Source organism: Palaemon carinicauda, chromosome 7, assembly GCF_036898095.1.
Source record: "Palaemon carinicauda isolate YSFRI2023 chromosome 7, ASM3689809v2, whole genome shotgun sequence".
In the NCBI taxonomy this organism is placed as follows: Eukaryota; Metazoa; Arthropoda; class Malacostraca; order Decapoda; family Palaemonidae; genus Palaemon; species Palaemon carinicauda.
The window spans coordinates 59,988,871-59,993,870 of record NC_090731.1 but is presented as its reverse complement, the minus strand read 5'-3'; positions in this window follow the sequence as shown (position 1 = coordinate 59,993,870).

Genomic DNA, 5,000 nt, shown 5'->3' with positions numbered 1-5,000 from the left:
GTAAAAAGATTGTCTGATGGGGTTTGTATTAGGTTCTAGTACTAAATCATGCTTTACTTTGGTGCAACTTCCAGGCCTATCTGAACAAATTGATGCATACTTGCTAATGAGTATACTCAAGTCTTTCTTTTGATTTGGTGAACAGTCTAGGAACCGTGGAAGGGACTTTAGAATTTCCGAATTGTTCATGTCCTTCCAAGACAAAGTCGACTTTACACTGAAATCAGTCTCGTCATCCTCGTGGCTCACGTCTGTACCAACCTTGGTAGGAGTCTGCACCTCATTCTGCATCTCATTCTGTGACCTGTGATTAAGAGGCGTTAGTGACAAACTCTGCTTGGCAGATTTAAAGTCATGAATTACATGATTAACTATACCTGTGGTAGATTCATGATAGGGTTTTATCAAGTTCACATGTACAAGCTGAGTTGGCTTAAGTCTGTCAGGAGTTGCAATAACATTGTTTTTGTGGTCCGCCTGATAATCTTATAAGGTCCCATGAATTTCTCTCTCAATGGAGAGCCAGGTACGCAGTGATATACCAGCACCTTATCTCCACACTTAAACTCTCTTACCTTTGCCTTCTTATCATATCTATCCTTCATAAGCTCTTGAGCATGCTGCAAGTTCTTTCGAGCGAAGGCATGGATATGCAACCGCTTCTCCTCCAAGGACTTCAAGAATTGGGGAAGGCTTACCTGATTTTCTTTCCTAGAACCTTTTAGTATCTGTTCTTTTATCATGCTGAGGTTTGACCTGGGTCTTCGTCCAAACATCATCCCGAATGGAGAAACTCCTGTAGACTCATTTGGTACGCTCCGAAGTATGTACAGAAGTAAGTCGATGTCTTCATCCCATTCCTTCTCCGTTTCCATTCCATATCGTCGTAGCAAGTTCTTTAGAGTCTGATGAACTCTCTCTAAGGCCCCATTGGATTGAGGATGATAGGCTGAAGAGAGAACATTAAAGATATTAAATTGATGGAGAGCACTCTGGAACAAAGTACTGGTAAAGTTGGTACCTCTATCGCATTGAAGTTCCCTAGGAAAACCAAACAATGTAAAAACTTTTATCAGTTGTTGGATAATGTTTCTAGCAGAGATATTTTTAAGTGGAAATGCTAGAGGGAACCTAGTAGTGGGGCAAAGAACACTTAGTATATATTCATTACGCCGGCTAGTTTTTGGCAAAGGCCCAACACAATCTATAATTATTTTATCAAAAGGAGTACTAGGGACCACAATGGGCACTAGAGGGGCTGGTGGTATCCTTTCATTAGGTCTTCCGGTAACTTGGCACACATGACACCTCTCTACGAAACTCTTTACGTCCATCTTCATTCTGGGCCAGTAGAAATCTTCTAGGAGGCGCCTGCATGTCTTCGTGATGCCTAGATGACTCTCAGCAGTGGGGGCTAATTTCATGATTGAAGATCGGAGGCTGCCAGGTACAACCAGTTGATGACAGTCGCGCCAAGAGTCTTTCTCAGTCAGTGTAGGAGACCTGTAATGACGCATGAGGATATTATTCTCTAGATAAAATAAGGGTAACTTATGGCTCTTATCCAAGGGATTTTCAACCTTATTGAAGCATTCCTTAAGGCTATCATCTGATCTCTGAAGATTGACGAATTCATCATGATGGAGACCAACCAAGTCTGGTAAGGAGTTTGATGTGTCGTCATCAGTGGGAACTCCAATTGCAGCTTTAGTAGCAGCAGAACGAGTGGTGGCTTGGCAAGGTAGAACTTCCTGTTGGTTCTGCTCATTTTCTATAACACACCCTGGTTGAGAAATAATGAGATTAGGTAAGACAGTTCCTTCAGCTAAATCATTTCCTAACAGAATATCAGCTTTCTCACAAGGCAATTCTCTATCCAGTAAGGCTACTTCGGTTCTTCCAGTAAAGTAAGGGCAATCTATATGCATATTAACCAGAGGTAACACTAATTTACTGGATAGATCAGTGATGGTAACATATTTATTAGTAGGCTGAGTCAGAGGTTTCAATTTACCACTTACTATAGTTTGTGACGATCCTGTGTCCCTTAACAACTTTACAGGGTAATTATTGACAGTACCAGAGCAAAGGAAATCAGAGAAGTCATTTGTGACTTGAGAACAATGGAGAGCAATCCTTCTTTGGTTTTTGCTCTGAGTAGTCTCTGGTCTGTTCCCTGCTGTTTGCTGAGAAGGCTGCATAACCTTAGAAAATTGACATCGGGGGTTAGGACAGTCTTTAATGGTATGTCCCTTCTGTTTACAGAAGGAACAATAAATATTAATACTTGCCTGATCTGTAGAGTTATGTTTCTTTACCTTATGGATGAGGTGATATTCATCAGCAAGAGCAGCCGCCTTCTTCCCCTCCTTCTCCTGCCGTTCTCTGATGTACATAGAAATGTTGGAAGGAATTCTCCTCAAAAACTCTTCTAGTACCATTAAGTTCTGTAATTGTTCAAAGGTAGTTATGTTTTCAGATTCTAGCCATTTTCTAAACTGTTTTAATTTGACCTGAAAGAATTCCAAATAAGTTTGGGTGGTTCCTTTGATGGAGTTCCTGAACATTTGCCTATACCCTTCAGCTGTAATGGTATAGGCATCAAGGACAGCTTTCTTTAGGACATAGTAATCTCGTTCCTCTAACATTTGCGAAGCTATATGAGCAGCCTTGCCTTTCAGTGCACTCCGAATGAGTAGAACATATTGTTCTTCTGGCCAATGCAAGGTTGTGGCTGTGTCCTCAAAAATACCAAAGAACACGTCTGGTTCTTTTTCATCAAACGGTGGTAGTAGTTTAAGAGCCTTAGTGAGGGAAAAACATTCGCCAAGCTCTCTCTCTTTGCCTTTCTCGTTCAACCTGATACTGGCCAGCTGTCTCTCCATTTGTATCTTTTCTTCTCTTTCCCGTCGTTCCAAGGCTATCATCCTTTCTTTCTGCTCGTATTCAGCTTGATGAGTTGCCTTTTTCTCTCTCTCCAATTCAAGCTGCAACTTGAGCTTCACCAATTCTGGATCCTCTATAGCCTTAGCTTCACCTCTCCCCAACGTAAGGGGCCGAAGGGGAGCAGTTTCTTCTGATGAAACGGAAGCTTTGGCTACCAGGAAATCCAAAACTCTACCCAGAAGTTCTGCTTTCACCATGGAGGGCAATACAGGAATCCCTGCTTGTTCAGCAATCTTTCGCAAGTCATTTTTCTTGGCATCTCTCAACGATAAGAGGTGCCCCCGAAGGTCCTCAAAAAACTTCCCTGCATTAAAAGACATGGTGGATCATAAAAAGCACTTTTGATCCACTACGAGCACTTTGTCACTGTCACCGAATCACTATCGCTAAAACACTGAATCACCTATGGCTAAACCGCAGAATTATTAAATTAATATCCCTTCATGGTCTATTCACCGAATCACTTAAGTACTAGGGTAATAAATCACCGAATCACTAACAAGTCACTAAATCACCGAATCAATAAGACTTCGTTAAATCACCGAATCAATAACACGTCGTTAAATCACCGAAACAATAACACGTCGTTAAATCACCGAAACAATAACACTTCACTAAATCACCGAATCAAAAACATGACGTCAATAAATCGCCGAATCAATAACACGTCATTAAGTCACCGAAACAATAACAAGTCACTAAATCACCGAAACAATAACACTCAATAAATCACCGAATCAATAACACTATGTCAATAAATCACGAACACTTACTATCACGGGTATGAATATATTACCACTTTAAAGAAATATACACTAATAGTCAAAACTGCCACTTAACGTTACCTTAACGAAATCATAAATAACATAAGTCACTAAGTTTTTCGAAACTATGAGTAACAACGCACGATGCACTAGTTAAAGTCACTTTTCACAAAAATTCACTTAAATATACAAGAACCACTTAACACACACTGGAGGTTGCACAACGTCACTTTCACTAAACTATCACTTTGCTATGTAAAATACACTAAGGAACGCACACTGAGGTTACACAAAATCAATTTCACGAAACTCACTTAAAGCACTAGGAAAACGCGTTCCTGGGTTCTCGTATTCTGTAAAAGAGGGACAGTAGTCCCTGAGGGAAATTAATCCCTGAATGATGAGAGGGGATGGTTACCCTAAGTGTTCCAATATGACTGGGGTGACTAAAGAACGCAATAGCGACAGTCGGCAATGTCAAGGCAACAGAACGGCGACTAAGTACCGATTCCTTGCACTGCACTTCCTCCAAACAATCGGCAAGAGGGGATGGGTACCCTATGAAGGAAATTAATCCCGAAGCATTCTAATACGTCTGGGGTGACTAAGGAACGCAAAAAAGCGATAGTCGGCAACGTCAAGGCAACAGAACGGAGACTAAGTACCGATTCCTTGCGCTGCACTTCCTCCAAACTATCAATAATACTTGCGATGACTTATACAATACGGCACCTTGATCGTAGAAGGGAGAGCTCAACAACGGTGGAGGTATATCTATTGATTGTACACTAACGGAAATTCACTAAATTCGATCACTATACTAACGAGCTTAAATCACTTCATTTCATTTCACTTCACTTCATATCACTTCACTTCATATCCCGGCAAGGCCCCCACTGTAATGAATTTCCGTTTTTCCTTGATGTTAACCTTTTTCTATTTTTAATTGCCACTCGTGATCGAACAATTATTATATGCCTCAATGGTTACCGTAGGATAGATACAACCATTAGTACAATCAAAAGTATATTACTCCTTTCTCACTATAAAGAATAGCACAATATTACAATGCTTTAAATTAAGAAACAAGTATTCACCACCAAAGGTTAAGAAGCTCTCCACTTACCGAAGCAAGGAAAGCTGTTAAGTCAGTTTTCCCAAGGATCAACAATAAAAATAACAAGTAATTTTACAATGATTCACTAGCGGTGCTAGGAAAACAAGGACTAAAATATAAGTCTGGAGACATAACCAAACAACAGATGGCGGTTGTGGAGGCTTAATATAAAG